Here is a 20,114-nt window from a genome sequence, read left to right as displayed (position 1 = left end):
AGCAGCACTGGCAGGCACCAATACAAATCCCCACATTTAGCTGCGGCCAACAGCTAATACTTCTGAGGAAGGGAATCTTCTCTGCACTTTCTGAAAAAGGCAGAGGAAAAAATTCCTTCCCAGCCCCATGTGGCAACCAGAAAAGCCCCAAAGCATGGGAAATACTTATAGCAGAGCATAGACATAACTAATTCTAGACCGGGGCGGGCAATTATTTCAGGCAGAGGGCCACTTACCCAGTTTCGGCAATCTGTCGAGGGCTGCATGGGTAGCCCTGCCCCTTGCCAGGTGCCCTACCCCTTGACAGATGCCCCGCCCCCTTGTCACCATCTTGGGACCAATGTACCAGGGCCAGCACTGGTGGGGCCCAAAGCAGGGCACAGGCTTGCAGTGGTCTGTGGAGCCAGGCTGGGCTGCACTAGCAGGGAGAGAGGGGAGCTGGTCTGGCTCCACAGAACCCCTGCTGGCTGGGACCCAGCACTCCTGCCACCCTGCTCTGGGCCCCACTGGCACTGGCCCCAGGAAACCGGTGCAGGCCCTATGCTCCTGCTACCTCCCGTGCCAACTCATACCCAGTAACCCCCAGCCCCACGGTACAGACGGGGGCAGCACACAGCCCCGCCACCCTGCTCACTGGCAGGGAAGAAGCTGGTGCTGAGTGTGGGGAAAAGTGGCCCCTCGCCTGCCCCATGGCCGGTGCTCCCTGCTTCAGGTGCTTGCAGCCCAGATGGGGCTGTCTGGAGCAGGCACAGGCAGCCCCACATGGGCTGCAAGCAGCTACAGCGCTAGGCGCTGGCCATGGGGCAAGTGAAGTACCGCTTTTCCTTGTGCTCAGCACCAGCTTGTAACCTGCCCCACTGGGCTCTGTGCTGGCTCCAGGCTTGCCCATTGGTGGCAGCAGCTGCAGCCTCCCTCCCTCCCCCCATGTGCCGTGCCAGGCAGTGTTGGCTGCTGCTACCCGCCCAGAGCTTGCACGCTGGGCAGCCCAGAGATGACAGTGGCAAACACTGCCCAGCGCGGCAAGCGGGGGGGAGGAGGCGCAGCTGCTGTCACCATGCGCAGCCCTGACAGGTGAGCCCAGAGCTGGCGCGGGGCCCAGGCTGGCAGTGGGGCCAGGTTACAAGGTGGCGCTGAGCGTGGGGGGGAAAAGCAGCCCCTTCCCACCCCATGCCTGGCGCCCCACACTGAAGCTGCCTGTGCCTGCTCCAGACAGCTCCACGTCGGCTGCGAGCAGCTGCAGCAGTAAACACTGGCCATGGGGCAGGTGAGGGGCCGCTTTTCTCTGCGCTGGGGAGGAGCAGGGAAGGAGTCCAGGGAAAAGCTGAGCGTGGTGGGGGGGGGGGGAAGTGGCCTCTCACCTGCCTCATGGCCAGTGCTCCCTGCTGCAGCTGCTCACAGCGCATGCTGGGCTGTCTGGAGCAGGCTCAGGCAGCCCCATGTGGGCTGTGAGCGGCTGCAGGTTGGCGCGCCGGCCACGTGGTGGAGGAGGGGCCGCTTTTCCCCCCCTGCGCTCAGCTTCCCCCCACTGCTCCTTCCCTGCCTGGGGTCCCCCCCTGCCCTTCTCCCCCTGTCTTACCTGAGGTTCCGGCGTGGCTCAGCCACGTGTTCTCAGGCCAGAAGCCCAGGCTGGGGCTTCAGGCCATAACAGGGGTCAGGCGGGCCTTGCTGTTGTGGGAGCCCGCTGGGCTTCCCCTAAGTCCTACTGTCATTTTTTACAGGAAGCAAAGGCAGATAAATATTAATTTTCTCCTTTTTTTAGGGGCCCTGCAGGCCAAATCAAGCCCACGGGCTGTATTTTGCCCACTCCTGTTCTAGACCATCCCTGACCAATGCTTGGCCAACCTTTTCTTGAACACCTCCAATAATGGAGATTCCACAACTTCCTGAGGCAATGTATGCAAAGAACCAAAAAAGGGAGGTATAAAATTAAATAGCATATCTTCTGTTCAATGAAAGAGCCCTTTTAATGCATGTTTCTGGTCTTGGAAGAGAGACAACAAGGCCTAAAGTTTTATCTGTGGCAATACGATTCCATAGACAGTCTTCAAATCAAGGGAAGACAAGAAGCTGCCCAGCTCAACTAATGCAATGTCCACACATTGAAGCGATAGCCAATAATAGAACTCTTCATCCATTTCAGGTTAAAAAACTGAAATTTCTAGACAACTCTGGGACTGTGATGAGAAAGTGTTGCATTCCCTTTTAAAGCATCCTTATCAAGGCCTCTTTTGTTTTCCTAACTTGTAACTGGATGCATCTACACGTGCAATTAATGTGTCTGAATTTTCTATGCAGAAAATTCAGGCTCATTAAAGTGCTCCCTGGCACACATCTACAGATGTGCCCCCATTAGGAGCAAATTGAGCCCAAAAGGAACAGCCCAGCCCAGCCCAGTTCCTGCCCTGCGCTGCCCCCCTGCAGCAGCCAGGGGTCCTCCAGGCTTCCCCTGGGTGCCAGCACTGGGTTGAAATGTGGTATGGGGGCTTAACCCTGAGCTCCAGAGGGCAGGGGGAGCTGTCCTGGCTCAGTGGGCAGCTCCTTCCCAGCTAGGGGGAGATCAGGCTGGCCCCTAGCAGAGGTTGCTGGATGGGTCCCAATCTCCATGTGGCTGGGAGAGCTTTCCTAGCTGCCAGACAGCTGCTTCCCTGCCCTGGGACAGCTCTCCCTGCCTCCTGTGGCCCCCGCTGCCTAGGCTGACTGGGAGCAATTTGATCCTGGTCAGTGTCTACATGTGCAGTATAGCTCATTAGACTAATATACTTTGTGGTAATTGCTGTGCACGTGTAGATGGTGATCCTAGAATAATCTAATGCGCAGTAAAGTCTCATGTAGATATACACACTGAGTGCCAGATAATGAATAGTTATCTTTTGCTTCTTTCATTTGAAGAGTTAAGATATGGAATAAAGTGTCTTCCAGGAAGAAAATACATATATTCTATACTGTACTTGAGAAGAGGGAGGAAATACGTGCTAGAAACCACCTAAGGTATACATGCAAGGTGGAGCTATGCTGACACCTTCTGCATTAGTTCCAAAACAGAGAGCAGTATAGCTGCTGAAAAGCAGAACTTATTACCCTGGGTGCCATGCCCCACCAACTCACCTACATTGCTTCTAGTTCAGGAGCTACTACTGCAAAGTTAGTGTACCATACTGCTACCGTGAGCCAAACAGATGCACCCACAAATAGTGGTCAGCTGTGAAGCTTTTCTACTTTGCCAAAGTGGCATATTCCTTCCTCCCCATTCAGAGAAATGGGCAGGTCACCTGACACCAAAACCAAAATAGTTTTCTTTACCTGGACTGGTTATACTGGAGAACATGCCTGAAGTCTAAAGTGGGAAGGGGATTTTGGAATCTGTATTGGTTTGATGGCTAAGCAATGAAAACTACTGTGGCCTAGTTCCTGTGAAAGGACTAATAAGGGCACTTGTTTTCAATCACAGATGTTCTTTGCTCAGCCCTATTCTGAAGTGCTGTATTTAGTATTTCCCCAATCAATATTTTGTCTTTAAGAGGCACAGCTATTAGAAGCTGTTTAGCTGGAGACCTGGAATGCTAGGCCCAGAGCCAGACAGCCCTCTTTCACTGTTATTAAAGAGAAGGGAGAACAGAGACCAAAGCCAGAGAAGCAGCATATAAGTCCGGCAAAATTCATCTTCTTCTTGATGTTGTCAGGACCTTCGGGAAACCTTTTTTCCAGGTCCAAGACTTTCACCAAAGCAAAGATGACCACAATATCATAAAACCTCATAAAATGCCACTGATTTGGTTACTGGGTTCTTAAATACAACTTTATTCACACTGCAATTGATTAATGCTTCCATTATTAGGATTCACAGCATTTTTTCAAGAGTCTATACACTGGGACCATATGTCAAAAATGCCAACATTTTCCAAGTCAGGATGGAGGAAGAAATAACTCATTCTTTTTTTTTCTTGTCGGGAATATACCTCCAACCATATATATATGGTTTTTCCAGCTAATGACTGATCAGTAATTCCAAGCTGCAAGACATCATTGAACATCAAGAAAAAAATCTGACCAACCATAAGTCACAGCTACACTGGGATTTGCAAGTCTTGTGAGGACTCTTAGGAGAGAGAGAACAGGTTGCCTTAATCATCATCAACCTTTAGGCATTTTTATAGAGGCAAGTTAAAGGAATAAGAAGGATGCTCCCATGGCTTTTCTGTGGGATTGAGAGAAAACAATTCTTTTGATGATCGCTCTGGTGAAAGAGCTAGGAAGTGTTGCCCCTTTGTTCCATGCCATTCTTATTGTGCATTAGTAGATGGGGATCTTGGGAAATTCCCCACCCACAACACTTGTTTTTTTGTTTGCTCCTTCTTTTATTGAATAGAAGATACTGAATCTCATTTCAACTCCTGCAAACTAAATACACAGAAAGACTACATTAAGCTATACTTAGATGTCTCAGTGCAAGGATATCAAAGAAATTATGAGCAGTCCCAACAAAAAATGAAAAAGCCTTCTGTATTCAACACTCAAATACTACAAGGGAACACACTACCTGACCCTTAAAGATGAACAAGCTAAACTTTCTAAATCACAAGCAATTCAGATTCTTAAGAAACCTTCTTACAGGACTTATCACTTTATTTCCAAAGCAGTCAGCGACTGTACCTGCAACATCTGTTTTCTTCCCTAATGTCCAACTCTCTTTGCTCAGATGATCAAATATATATTACTCAGGTTTGGCATCATGTTCCTTGTACTATATATTAAATACAGCCTACCTAATTTGCATTATGCCAGTCCCCTAACTTTAACTTTAAGTCATGACTTCTTGTTTTTAAAATATTGTCAACTACCATTTTAAGCAGCTTGTTACTAAGAACTCTTTTACAGATACTGTATTATTTCCAGATGCTTCTCTTCCTAACAAATCTTAAAATACTTACTGAAAAAAACCCAAAAGAAACAAACGTTTCTTCTTTACTTGTAGAATAACAAACGTGTTGTAGCTAAAACTTCCTGAAAAACATCAACCTGGAAATCAGAATTCTCTCTCATATTTTTGGAACTGCCATTGTTACAAGTTGCACCTAAAAATACTGAAACTGAAAGAGGGTAGAGGAAAAAAATATTCTCTCTCTTCCCTCCTCTCTCTCTTTTCAGTTGCTTACTTTGCTTTGGGTATTTGATACTACTTTGGTTTACCTTCATGGTTTTAGTATTTTACCTTGCATCTCATGCACTAGCTTAATAGCACTAATTTCATGCATTATTCTTAGAGGAGCTTGGATGCAAACTATTCTCCAGGCCTTTTAAGTGACAGTTTACCATCAAAAGCAGCACTGAAGCTGAAACTGAACAGGTAGCAGGCAGTTGTGTGCAAGAAAAACAGAAACAGGGAAGAGAGAGGTGAAAGCTTTAACACATTTGCCTTTGCACTCTGGTCCACCAAAAGGGCCTTTCTGTGCATTATAGGGGAAGTAAAAAATAATTGTTTTTTTTTGGTCCTAGGACATTCTCCAAGACCCCCCCACCCCAAACAGGTCATATGATTCCAAAATATCATGTTTTATTTTTTTTTCCATTGAAAAATAAAGATAAACATGCCTTTTAAATAACTGATACCATCAGAGTGGCCTTTTAGTTTGTTGCTTATCACCTGTTTTTGTACTATTATGGTACATTTCTCTTAAAAGAGACCCCCAGTATTTTTGTTAGAAGAAAGTTAAATAGGATACCTAGCCATGCCAAATGAGAATTCAACAGTTCCCCCATCATTTATTTTCCATCTTGAGTCAGAACTAGGTGTTTCTGTTGTTGCAAATTGTAATTCTCCAATCCTGTTGGCCAACAACGTATGCACTGCTGATCTGACTGAATATTTGTTTAGTAGCACTCGGCACACTGAACAGGGTAGGTTTGTTCTGCTGAAGACTTTATTACCCATCTACTACAAGGCACAGCTGTGGTATAATTCATTCTATTTACCTTAAAACAACACCACCACCACAATCACTTCTCATGGGTATGAAATGCTATGCAGAAAAAAAATCTGACACTTTATCTTTCAACGTCTTTTGAAACGACACTAGGAAAAATATGTAGATACAGCCCTTTCATTTGTAATAATGCAACAAAACTATTCTTCTCTGAACATACAGTACCAAGGAGGCATCCCAGCATTTGGAATGCATTTATTTCTCCACTACAATTAACCAGTTGATTTAACTGCCTTCATCATTTTAAGCATTTTATGCTCTTTATTTTACAGACCTGTTTTCACAGTTCTTATTTAAGGGGGCTTTTTCCTCCATCAGGCTAAAACTCTAGATTTAGTGTTTATTTATTTTTTGTTATTAATCCCATTTTAACTGATTTGCCATCATGTAAAAAGAAGCCACCTATCAGTAATCTCTATAGTAGAATTTACATTCTGATACACAGCAGAGTACTGAATGTTTAGCAGATGTTATACAGAGATAGATAGATAGATAGATAGATAGATAGATAGATAGATAGATAGATAGATAGATAGATAGATAGATAGATAGATAGATAGGTGGGGGAGGGGTTGGCTGGGCTGAATTACTTTGACTTCAATAAAAAAAACACAGGTTAGAATGAAACATGCCTTTTAAAAGTGCACAGTTGTTCCTTCCTTACCATAATTTAGACAAAACCAAACTGCTGGCATGTGGGAAGCTAGGCATGGTATATCAATATTTATGCTGTTTGGAATTTATGAACACAGCAAACCCCTATGCAAATGTTTCAGCTACATAAAGGAAACAGTGTTCTGCACAGATCATGCTTCAAATCATATGCTCTCAAATAAGGATTTTCAGAATATACTGGCATTCTTTTTTGGAATGCTACTGTTTATAAGCCTGAGTATTCATTTTAAAACACTGTTTTCATGATAATGCAAACTATTTACTGTGTGCCCAAACTGTAAATAAATTAAAAGGACCCACATGCAATTGGTTGGTAAGGCCACAAGCATCCATTCCATCTTTCTACATGAACAATCCGTTTCTGTTCAACAGCTTCCCCAGATGAGACACAGAAGTAAGTAACACATTTTGACCTAATTATATGCTTTTCTGCGCATTCATAAGCAATAAACTTAAGAATAAGTTTTCCTACCAATCCTGAAGAGTTCTGCATGGCCAATTTTCAGGTCTGTCAAGTGAAGCCAAAAGTAATATTCCAGTGTCATGTTTATAGCCATCTGTGTGGATGCAAAATCAAGTTTGGACAGCTTTGATCTTGATAAGGTGCAGATATTTTGATGTGAAGGATGACTACTTTGGTTTGGAAATATAAATGGATTAAAATTCTTCACAAGCTGCGAAGAAATGGGCAAAAGGTGTAGTTTCCCTTTCAAATTATGTTTCTAAAATACCGTAGGAGATGAATTAAAACAATGCTACCCAACTTTGGAAAGAAATCATGCCTGCCAGCATTCTTACTTATGAAATGAAAGGTAAACAATGTTTCCCTAATAAATATACTGTAATAAGTTGTATTTTATTAGAAAGCAGCTCTGTAGGAGAAAAAAAATTAAGAGTGCTTATTTCATATAATCAAAGGAAAAACTGAATTCAAATATGCAACAGAACGCCATAACGAGGTATTTTCTGCCAACTTTGCAAATCTGAGATAACGATTTTCTTGCTGCCTTAGATTTCCAGTTTTACAATCTTAATAGCAACCAGGATTGGTCTGATGACTCAATGGTCAAGTCATACCCCAAGGCATAAAGCCCCTTGGACTGGCTTATATGGCAAAAAGAGTGAGGGAAATCCAGATTTTGCTGAAGTCAATGGCAAAATGTTGATTCCAATGGACCCAGGATTATATTCTGTAAAATCTAGGTGGAGGAATGCCCTTTGTCTCATAAAAGAAGTGAGAATGCAAACTACATCATCAGTTCGAAAACTGTGACACAAACACCAATTCAAAATAGAGAGGGATGTGTTATATCAATGACTGTGTGCAGGGAGGGAGCCCAGCACTTTTAACTCATTGGAGAAAGAAGCGTAGCAGCTGATCTTACAACCTCTTCTAAGGCAGTCTGATACCTGGTGATTGCTCTGGAGAGTTATGGTTCTCTTGATATTAGTCTTAGTTTGAGTTAAAAGATGACAAGGGTTTGGATCCCCTCATAATGAACTTTGAACACTGGGCCCTTGATAATTAGAAGCTTTCCTGCTGCCAAATTATTAACATTTAAACAATTAAAAATACAAAACAAAACTACTGTCTCAGAAGAATAACCTAATTTTTTCTCCTCAGGGTCTTCAGTTTCATGACAGATATGGGGAATTTTTATTGTAAAAGTTTGTCTCACTGAAGTCTGTGAACATACTGGTAATTCATAGCTTAACTATTTCTAAATTTGACATGAATCAAATGTGCCTGGAAGGAAAAACAATCCCTACTCCTGTTATCATGGGATTCCTACAGTTTGGTAGAGGTGTAATTTTAATTGAAAAACATCATTTTCCGTAAAATCACTTGTACACACAGGTTAGATTTGAATGTACTGGCCAAAAGTTTCTGTAGCTATTGTAGATTTAATTCAGTCTTTGATGGGTAGGGACTTGAGTCTGTGGCTCTAGCTGTACAAATTGAAATGACCCACTTTGACATTTCCTTCTAAGAAACATTTCACTGCTATGGACATATTTCACCACTATGTACTGGGTTCCATGATACTTCTCTACTATCCCCCCTGCAAAGTTGATGACCAGGGAAATCTTTTATCCCTATTTTTCCCATTTCAGCACTGAGCTTTTTCTCTATTCTTTATTTGTATAAAAACATTTTGATACAGTACAAGACTTCAAACACACAGTGTCAGGTGGTGTGAGACTGTCTAGAGACTGCAGAATGGCAAGTAATGCAGAGCTTTGGGCTCTGTTTCAAATTTATCATCTAGAGACACAATCTCAATTGGCTGATTACCATTATCCATTTTTTAATAACTAAATATGTCCATGTGAAAAACAGCATAACATATACACAAAGCTTCTCTTCTTCACCCTCCCCAATTTTTACTTTGTTTATTGAGATCTCCCCCTTATATTTAATGTACAAAGAAAAGTTATTTTGCACTGCCACCACTGCAGGAGCTTTTTAAATGATTCAAGGAAGTATAGCTTTCATTTAGGTTTGTGCCCTCCAGTCTGTTTATACTGGTCGATACACTTGTCTGAAAAATATAATGGATTAGCACATCATTCAACAAACTAGTCAGAAGGCAAGCTCAAGGCGACAGAGACCAAAAAGTAAATTACAGTCAGTAGTAGGGATAGGCCATGCCTTGAGCTAGGAAACATCATATCAGTACAAAACCTGTATTCTGTGAGACTGTTACTTGAACTGAAAGGGATGAAAAATTTACACTGAAATATAATAAAACAATCAGCTCTATGAATTCATATGGAGCTATAAATTGTACAGTTTATGACAGCTAATGCAAGAAACTGATTTTCACAACAACTATACATTATAACCTTAACTTCTACTGATAATAGACATTAAAGTTGTTTTGTTTCATTTAAAAGGACCGTTTTTATAGTATATCAGCATATTTAACACACATGGCACTCAAATATGTGCTAAATACTAATGTGCTAGAAAACTGTACTGTACAAAAGCAGTAAAATAAGTTTTACAGAGGTAAAACAAATATATCCTGAGATATACTAGTCTCAAAAGACGGAAGGTCACATCACCCAAATAACACTTGAAGTGAACTTCAGCAGCTATATTTTTAGCATATGTGTAACTATTAAACTCCTTTCAAGCGCTCATTGATTTAAAAAAAAAATCACCAGGAATTGATCAGAAAACCAAGTATGAATCCTTTCATCTTTACGTTTGTTTAAAAACACTCTTTTCCTCTTTATTTGCTGCAGATGCCTTAGTGCTCTAATATCTGGATCCATTTTCCTTTACAAAGAGAAAAGAGCACTAATGGTGTCATAGGAGACCAAGGACCTTGTAAAATTGCTCCAGCCCTTCAGATAATTAACATATTGGGCCAAATTCATCACTGGCTGTGCTTCTTTAGCTGTAATGGAGTTATACATAAAAAATGATTTGGTTTGGCATGTTATAAAATACAGACCACATCATGTCATCATGGAGTAAAACCTTAGGAGGGGGTGTAAAGGTACTCAGCTAACTTTGTGGGTTTTATCATTTGAGTTTCTGCCAAATACTCCCATGGGGTAGAGTCTGTGAAGATTTGTGCAACGTTGCCTTTGAATTTACTAAATGTGCGGGGGAAAGAAAAGTTCCACTCCTAGCAGAATCTGAACCCAGCATTCCCCTGGCACCATGCTATTATCGGTATTACTTGACCACCACTTCTGCCACTTCTATTAGAGCTTATGTCTAACATTTGACCGCAGTGATTGGTCAAGACAGCATTAATGCTTGAAGTTGTCTCCCCTCACAAGTCTCTCAGTTTCCTTTGTTAGTGTGGTATTGAAAAGCCATTGGCTTTTGGACCTCCACTTTCTCATATCACCACAGGGAAGGGACTTGAAATACTTTCTTAAAGATTCTAGGAAAAGGGATTTCCATGAATCTTTTAATTCATTCTTGTTCCTCATTGTAGCGCAAAGGGAGAAAATGGCAGATCGATGGATATTTTCTGTGATTGACAGCCTAGTTAATCAGGTCACTTCTTCTCAGAATCTGACTCAAGTCTATAACATAAGTCTTTTTTTTTTTTTTTTGGGGGGGGGGGGGGGGTTCTCTGTTGATAGAATCAGATGCAGTCAGTTTGACTCACCTATGTCAGTGTCCTAGAAAGAATATTGGTAAATCTGTCCTGTTATATTATCATCCAGTGTTATTTTCTATGGTCATGGAAGCAAGAGGGATACTTCTTATCTTAGTCTGTCTTTTAGATTTATGTTGGCAAAGATCAGTGTAAAAAACTGGGCCTACTCTTGGGAGATATTTTCTCCCTGTGGGAAGGGAGAAAATGTCATAGGCATCTTCCCTTCATATGCTTTCCTTCAGAAATAAATCTTGAATCTTACTTCATGAGCAATTATCAAAACAGCCGCTATTGATAATATAATGGATACAGTACAGCAATTCCTAATCTACCTTAATCTCCTTAATGGACCTTTAGAACATAAGAAGTGCCATGCTGGGTTGGACAAATGGTCCATCTAGTATCCTGCCTCCAACAGTGGCAGAAGTGGATGATATAATGGAAAAGCATTGAACTATATAGCTCTACAGTGATCCTGGCATCCACTATTTATTGGTTTAGAGATGCCAAAGGAAACACCTCCAGCCACTGTCTAACTGGGTCCTCTTAAAAGCACAACACTCTGACTACATTGGCTGTACTGGGATATAACCTCTTTCACTGACGGATTTGGTGCCCAAATCAGTACTTTTATTTCTTTCAGTCTGCCTAAAATATCAGCAACATGAATTGTTGTTGATGTGCCTGCAAAGCACAACAGGAGTGTGTTAGTACTGCTCCTTTGTGGCTCTTCCATTTTTGAATGATCTAATGTTGTCAGATAATAATTGTGAGCAATATCCTGTCTGAAGGCATGCTTGTGATGGGTTCCACATGGCTGCATCTTGTCTTCCTTTCTGTTACCTGAGGTCTTTAAAGGGGTTAGTGAGGAAATGCTCTGCAGCAGAGGTGTAATGAAACAGCCAGGTGTTTGGGGCAGATGCAACACATGGAGGAAGCAGCAACTTCTGGCTGCCACCATGTCACCAGTGCAGTTGTGCAGTTGTGGCAACAGCTGCTTTTTATTCTGATGTCCCTCACCCTCAAAGTTGACACCTGGCATAACTGTCCCAGTTGCCCCACCCTACTTACGCTACTTCTTAGCAATTTGTAGATGGTACCTGAATGTATGTCTCTTTCTACTGTTTGGTCGGTACAACCAAACATTTGCCTAATCCATGGCTAATTTTGGGACTCGATGCTACTGTAATGCAGGTAGTATGTAAATTAGGGATGTCAATTAATCACGATTAGCGCCCACAATTAATACATTGATTTGATTTTACATTAATTTTTTTAACACGTGTTAATCGCTGCTGGTGATGGGGGGAAAGCGGCTCCTCTTCCCTTGCTGCTGCATGCTTACCTGTGTGCTGGGGAAAAGTGGCCTCCCTTGCTGCTGCCTGGCCACACACATACACACACACACGCGCGCGCACGAGCCAGCCAGGCAGGGTCCTGGGAGCAAACTCAGCAGCTACATGCAGGTAAGTATATGGGGTGGACAGGGATTGGAGAGCCAGGTCTTGGGGACTGTCTAGGCTTGTGTACATGTGTGTACATCCAAAAATATTTATAATAAATTGGGATTCTATTATTGTTTAACCTCGCAATTAAATTGTGATGAATTGCAACTATTTTTTTAAAAATCTTGCAGTTAATTATGATTAATTTTTTTAATCGTTCAACAGTCCTAATGTAAATCTATAATAACAGCAACAACAAAGACAGAAATTATGCTGTAAGGTTTAACAAAACAAGCAAAGGATCTAGACATATGTGGACACTTGATCAAATTAAAATGAGTAAAGGGGAAGTGGGATACCAGGGAAGCAGACTTATCATGGAGCACCTAACACAAGGTAACTGCTCATGTGCCTGCAATCACCTTACTATACATGAAATTTTCAATGGGGGTAATTTAGCCCTCTTTTATTTAGAGATACATTATCCATAACTAATGGATATGGTGAAGATTACATTCATTTCTTTGCCTTTTGTTACTCAAGTTTGCAGTGTACTATGGTGAAATGTTGGCGACCTTTTCTTTTGGGTGTCAGACTTGCTACCATTATTCAGGCCTTTCTCATTTAGAGTTGACTTCTGCAATGTGCTCTACATTTTAAACCCACTCAGAGACTAACTTTGATGAAGAATGAATTGATTCTCAAGTTGTGAACATGCTGGACTGGGGCGCATTTTCCTCTGCTGGTTGTCAGGGAGTGATTGGGTGAAATTTTTGGGTGACAGTTTTGGCCAATAAAACCCTACTTATCATGGATTATGCTTATTATAATTATCTTCTATCTATGCAATACTTTCTCATCTTCCATCTGCAGAGATGTTGAAGCTTTCCTACTTTTAGAAAAAGGGGACTGCCAAAAGGACTTCTTGTGAATGAAGGGAGTCTCATTTTTAAAATGCAGTTCTCTGCTGCACTTCATTTCAAAATGTACCGGTAAATTGACCTGTGAGGCACACAGCAAAATCAACCTATTTTTCCCTAGTAGGTGTAAAGAGGAGTATGACAAGCAGGCTATTGTTTAGTGTCAATTATTATTTTTTATTTTGGTTAGAGTACTCATTTAATTGTTTTCTGTTTGTATTTTAAATATGCACCAAGGGTCTACACAGTGATGGTGGCATGTGCCAACCATGCTATTTTCGAGATACCCAGTTCTCTCTCATCTGCCCAGACACTTGAAATCAGAAGTACACAAGCAATGCTAATCCAAAGTTGTCCTCGGCGGCTGCTTTGAAACACAACAGGGTATGGGAGGTAGATAAAACCTTTTAGTTTTGGGATCAGATCCTAATCAATCTCTAATATGCCAAACAGGATTTAGGTGGAATTTGGAAGCCAAGTCACAGAATAATCCCCCCAAATCAACCCCACTCAGTGGCTACAAATCTGCTTAGGTACCTAGATATATTAGTTGCCTCTATTTTGGCCTAGAAAGATCACTTTGTACCTAGATTTGGGATGCTGTTCATGCTCAGATGCCATCTAGATCAGTCACCTAAGTGTCTCACCCATCTCCCCCAAGCTCTGTTGTGATCCCCATTGGTCTGGGAAGCAAATAAATTGTATTTATTGCCAGAAACAAGGCTATGGAAAAATATGATAGTTTGACCACATTAAATATTACTGATGTTATTTTCTTTGAGAAGCTGTAGTTCTCCCACCCTCAGAAGCACAGATTTTGACTTACTGATGGAGTAGCTTTTGCATCAAAGAGATGCTGTTTGCTTTCCTTATAGACATCCAAACAAATTTTGGCCAAGTTATATGCCTCTGAAAAACTGCACTCTGACATTCTGTGAGGACTTTAATTTTAGCAGCGAAAAATCTGTTCCAACCTCAATGAGCATTCTCTAATTTTTCAGAGCCTTTTATCCTAGCCAGACTCCACATCTATCTTTCCAAAAGGCACCTAAGCATTTCCTAGATTAGGACTGTCCAAATTTTGAGTGGCCAATGGCTACAGGTCCCCAGCCACATGGGCCCTGCCCCTTGCCAAGCGACATGGATTGTGCCGCCCTGCCCCAAGAAGAAGCAGCTGGAGGAGGGAGGAGCGGCCTAGAATCTTTGGCACAGCAGGAGAGTGATGGCAGGAGCAGCGCCTGGATCGAGAGTCTGGAGCATCACAAGTTTACTTCTTGGGGGCCACATGTGGCCTGCAGGCAGCTAGTTGGACACCCCATTCTAGATGCTGCCCAGGCTGCCCATTTGCTATTCTTATAAAACAACTAAGCATGATCCTGTCCCGCACAATTCCTACGTGTGACAGACCACATGTGCCATACTCACAGAACAACTGATCATGCTATAAAGTTGACAGTGGACTTTCCTTGTGATAACTTCCCCCAACTGCTTCAGGACAGAGGGCTAAGAGGGCAGGCACAGGAAATGAGAATAAAGAACCTTTGTCTTCCATACAAGCTTAATTTGGCCCCTTTCTGTGTATTTGTATTCAACATATCCATACACAAGGATATATATGTAGATATCCACACATATACACCATTTTGCAGAGGCATCAGTTTTCTTAATGTAATAATAATTGAATTTATACAGCACTTTAACCTTTATCATAATGCTAGAGCTGTACGACATAACTAACAAACAAGCTTAGTAAAAACACCCCCTTAGCAATTAGCAATGGAATTATTCTTTGCTCATTTACTTTTAGTATTTTATCAAGGGGCAATATTGTTTATTTGGTAAACTTTGAAAGATGAAAAATAGCCATCCATTGTAAAGTATGAATCTAGCCTACAGACTCTAATAATCTAGTCTCATTAAAAGTTAAAACCATATCGGCTTAGCATTAGTACTGAATAAAAGGGTAAAAATGAGGTGGCTATAAGAACTATAGCTATTGTCATCACTGACCTATAAATACGTCCTCTTCAAATTGATATACAGCAATTCATTATCCATGTTTTGATATAATTGCTATTACAGAAAGTCCTTTGCTTCCAAGTGTTAATATGACTGCAGTTCATATTTCAGATAATCTGCCAAAAAGGAAAACTAATTTCAAAATATTTGATCATAAAAGTTGTCCTCAGCTTTTACACAGATAATTTAGTCAAATAATATCAGATAATCTTAAAGCAGATTTCGCAGGAAATTGCTAGGGACTCCATCTAAGCAGCATCCATTTGCACTTATATAAATGTACTGAATGTGTAGGAAGACTTTGACAGCTTGCCATATGTGATTTCATTCCGTAGCCTACCTACTTTACCATCAAAAGTTATATCCTTTGAAGCATTGCCAGAATTACTTTAGCCCAGTAGATATGCTAGATGTGCCCTTTAAAAGCCATATCATTTCCTTTCTACTCTGACTGGTTCAATGTAGCATCTGCTCAACTAAATTCCTTTGAAGGTTAAAACCAAAAAAACCCTGTACTACAGCTTACTAAAATGTCCAGTCTTGAATGAAGATCATAAATGTGAGAGACTAAATATGGGTTAAATGAGACCACAAAAGAGGGATTGAAAATTATCAAGCATCATGGAAATATTATAATTATACATGTAGGAAATAAGTATTTGAATTTCAGGATAGGCAGGCATTTTATTTAAAATAATAATAATCCCTAAATTTTATACTTCCATTCCATCATGTTGATTGTTTATATGCAAATTCTTATACAGTTGTGCCTTGGATGTTGATGCCATAATGAGACACATTATACATTAACAACTTGATTCAGAATAGTAAATATATAGAGAGAACTTTAATCTCATGGATAATCTATGCTTTTATAATTATTTTAAAAGCCATTATCTGATGTCCTGAGCACCTCCCCAGGTGTTCTAGGTGATAATGAAAGGATAAACATATCATCTAGTGTCACACAGCAGTTGTGACATTTTAGAAATACCTTCAGTTGAACGTATTTCATTCCTATACATACTACCCAAGGTTTCAGGCCCATGTGTGTGTGTGCATGCGTGCATGTGTGTGTGTGTGGTTTTGGGGGGGGGGTTGTTAAACTAAAGAGTTGAATTAATCCCAGTAATTACATGATTTTCCTGTCTACTCAAGTGAAAAGGTTTCGAGACGTATTCAAATGGCACTGTCCTTTCCTAGTCTCTCGAAGCCTGGCAATGTCAATTTTAATCAGCAAGCTGTAAAAGTTATGTTTTTATTTCTGGGAATTTGTTCCTGGTTTCACCTATTATTTCAAGTGAGTTTATATCCTCACTATTGGAAAAGTTACATGCTTTTCTAATCTAATCTTAGGATGCATTCCAAGAACATCACAAGTATACAAACTGAATGGCAGTATGGAAATGGCAGTGTCCAAATAAGGCATAATCTGAAAATATTCATAACAGCTAAATAGTTAGACATTAGAAAACCTATGCAAAGAAACACATGCTGTGGTGAGGCATAGTAATGGGCCCTGCCATCAAACACAATTAGGCTGTGACTACAAATCTCAGTGGCTAATGTGGTAAATCTTTCTCCTTCAACTACGGCTGCAACAGAATGAAAAAATAAGCAAGAGGAAGTGGAAGAAAAAAGAGGTGACAAAAAAAAAGCAGAAACAGAGGGAGCTATGAGCTTTAGGCAGTCTGTGCAAGCACACTTCCCTTCCCATGCTTGTCTGCAAAGCTCAATCTTATCTGAAGCATCTCTGAATTCTTTCTTCATATCTACTTGTATCACGGGATAGCCGAGACAGTGCTCATGAAAGCCCAGATCCAGCAACATGCACTGCAGAATGCCCAAGTTCGAGGGGGTATTTGTACTAGTGCAGCTCATTACTTAAGTCATTTACTATTTCACTTCCACCTCATCAGAAACTACCCAGCTATAAGGAAGAAGGAGCTTAAATGACAGGATGGTGGAATATGGGAACTGAACTCGGGAGTCTGCATAGGAGCAGATAAACAGAGTTGAATTGAGTGGGGAGGAATGAAAACTGGTGTGAAACTTGTGCTTTTACATAATGTCCTTTTTTCTTTCTTTTGCCCATAAGCTTTTTGGGATAATGAACATGTGTCTCTGTGTTTGGGTACAAACTCAGCCTGAGCAGTAAACAGTGCTAAACTCTCTCTCTGTATGTACTCAAATACATGTATGTACACACGCACATGCACACACAGAGTGTATGATGAATGAGACCCGATGAAGACTGTCTTGCATTCAATGGCTTGTCTAACTCTATCCCAACTATACTGTTAGTTCAATAAAAGATATCACCTTAAAGCCCCCTCTACATGTTATATCTATTGCACAATTACCTTGTTAACTGTCCAGTAAAGTCAGACTGGCTATGCATGCAAATTAACTATTGCACCTTAAAAAGATCCAACCAGCTATAAAGTTATTGCTCAAATATATGTAATAATTTTATAGCTTTAATTTGCACATGTAGGCAGTCCTGTGGTTGGGAGACTGCAGCCTGTGAGATCTCCCAGGCACTGGGGCTGGGTGATCATAGCCAATGTGGTCTCCAAGTCACAAGGGTGCAAGGGTACTCCAGGTAGCAGCAGTGATCTCCCAGCCATTGCAATCTCCCAGCCATGGGGCACTTCACGCACCCCTGCAGCTGGTAGATGGCAGCAGCACCCCATTGCTGCTGGGGCTAACAGTCCCACAGATGATGGGGCTCTTGGTCATGGCTGCACGTGTGGATTCTCAGTCCTGGCTGCGCGTGGTCCCCATGACTGGGAGCCCTGTCAACAAAGCTGACTCCCAGCCACGAGAGCCTGTTTCTTGCTGATTCAAGGGGAACCCAGGATTAGGCCCCCTCCCCCACCAATAAGGCACAATTGGATCCAATGCACATGTGGCATAGCAGGAAGCACAACTGGATCATGCCTTTACTTGCACATGTACAGGGGGCCTAAGAATTCCTTGCCTCTCACATAATTTATGGACCATCATGGCTACAACATCACTCTTACACTATTTGTACCCAAACACAGAGAAGTCACACTCCCTACACACACACACACACACAGCATGTATGTGTAGGGAATCTGTCTCTTCTGTGTACACACACACAAAACATATAACAGTACATATAAAACTGGTTAGGTGGGAATATTTTTCATCCCAAATACAAACTGATTTTACAAAATGTTGATTTCATCTATAGAGATCTCTGTGGAGGAATGAGACATATAAAACCAAACTACAACACTGAAAACATTTTTGAAAGCATACTATCAAGTTATAGTAATCAGGAAACAAAAAAAGAAAACTCAAACTGTCATTCATGGTCATACACTTCAAAGTCCCAATTCTTTACAGGAATGTTGAGATTGTTCAGTAATTATAAAGTTTCCTAATATATACTTCAGAAGAAATATAACACTGCTGCTATATTGATAATGAGGATAATACATAATACATGCAGACCCTGATCCAAAGCCCACTGAAGTCTTTCCATGTATGTCAGTTGGCTCTGGATCTGGCTCATATATAGTGTCATATTATATATGTGCTGCCTGTGCTATGTGGAACAGCATATTTACCATGAAAATAAATGCAATGTTTTACAGTTCTTAAAATCATTCTACCACAAATATCCTACAAGGCCATAAGCAGTGCTACAATCTCACTACAATTTTTAATGTGGATCTTAATGGGATAAAGTAGTACACAAGGGGCCTTAAGTGTGCCTGGATATCCAGGTAAATTTTGTTTTAAAATAGACATTCTAGAGTGAACTATCAAATTGTTTGGACTGTGCCTCACTACTGCCTTTTGCCTAATTCAGAAGTTCTCAGCCTTGTGAACAATTGTCAGCCAACAGTTACAAACAAGAGACCCACACTAATCATAGAGGGAAGCAGTTAAACTGTGTAGTGATGGTGTTAGTACCATACAATTTCTCTTTGTGAATGCAATGTCACTAGTTGTGAATGCAAAGGCCCCACAAATATTTTGGTAAGCAATGTCAAGACATGTTGCAATTATTTTATAGCCCTCTGTGACTCTATTCAAACATGGAAAGAGTCAGAATTTCTCCCCTCTGTCTCAGTGTTGCCAACTCCCATGATTTTATTGCAAGTCTTGTGACATTTGATGTACTCCTCAAAAATCCAGAGGGATCAAGCATTCATGATGGCAAAAAAGCTCCTAAGGGCTGAAAAAACAGGGGAAATAAAAAAACCCTAAAGTGTATTATATTTTTAAGCCAGTCCCATGGAAAGCCCTGAGTCATGGTTTATGAGCACTTGATTCTGAATACCACTATATTCCCCTTTTTCTGTGCCTCGTTAGAGGGAGGGAATACTTCACTTTATGTCCTATGCCCCAACTGTTGGGGGGGCGGGGGGGGCAGCAGGTATCTTTTCTGTTTCTTCTCTTCCAGTTTTCTGGCAGACAGGAGGTGGTTTTTTGTGCCTTCCACTCTGTAACTTCCAGATAAACGCATGCCCACACATTTGCTGTCTCCTAAGAAGATAATTCTCTGCTCTTAGACACTTCCTTGATACTGAAAGAAGGTATTTCTCCTCCGTGCTCTCTTCCCTCAAGTGTATATCTCACAACTCTCTGTCCCTCCAAAACTTGCTGGCTGCTGAGACGAAAACTATATTTCTTCTCTTGCACCACTTAACCCTGACTGCTAGCAATGGTATATCTTCACTGCAGAGTTAGCCTAATACAACTGAAGCATCCATACTGCACAACCCCACTTACGCCAGACTTACATCCAAAATAGTTCTGTGTTAGTTAATATGCTAGAATGGAATTTTTGTGGGCATCCTATAGTTCTTAGTGGCGCATTAAATTGGGTAGCTTTGTGAATTTGTTCGCAGGACGCTCTCTGTCTCTCGCGCCCAGCATGAAACTGCTGTCTGTGGCAGTGACATG

At 41.3% G+C, this 20,114-nt stretch overlaps 1 protein-coding gene across 7 annotated transcripts in view; it reads right to left on the bottom strand.

Moving 5' to 3' along the window:
• Window positions 1-20,114, bottom strand: part of NPAS3 (neuronal PAS domain protein 3) — an 874,684-nt gene that overhangs the window by 237,115 nt on the left and 617,455 nt on the right. The window lies entirely within an intron of this gene.

This window comes from Alligator mississippiensis, chromosome 2 (genome assembly GCF_030867095.1).
Source record: "Alligator mississippiensis isolate rAllMis1 chromosome 2, rAllMis1, whole genome shotgun sequence".
Classification (NCBI taxonomy): Eukaryota; Metazoa; Chordata; order Crocodylia; family Alligatoridae; genus Alligator; species Alligator mississippiensis.
Note: the sequence above shows the minus strand (reverse complement) of the source record. Positions and strands in the feature narration are given on the sequence as shown.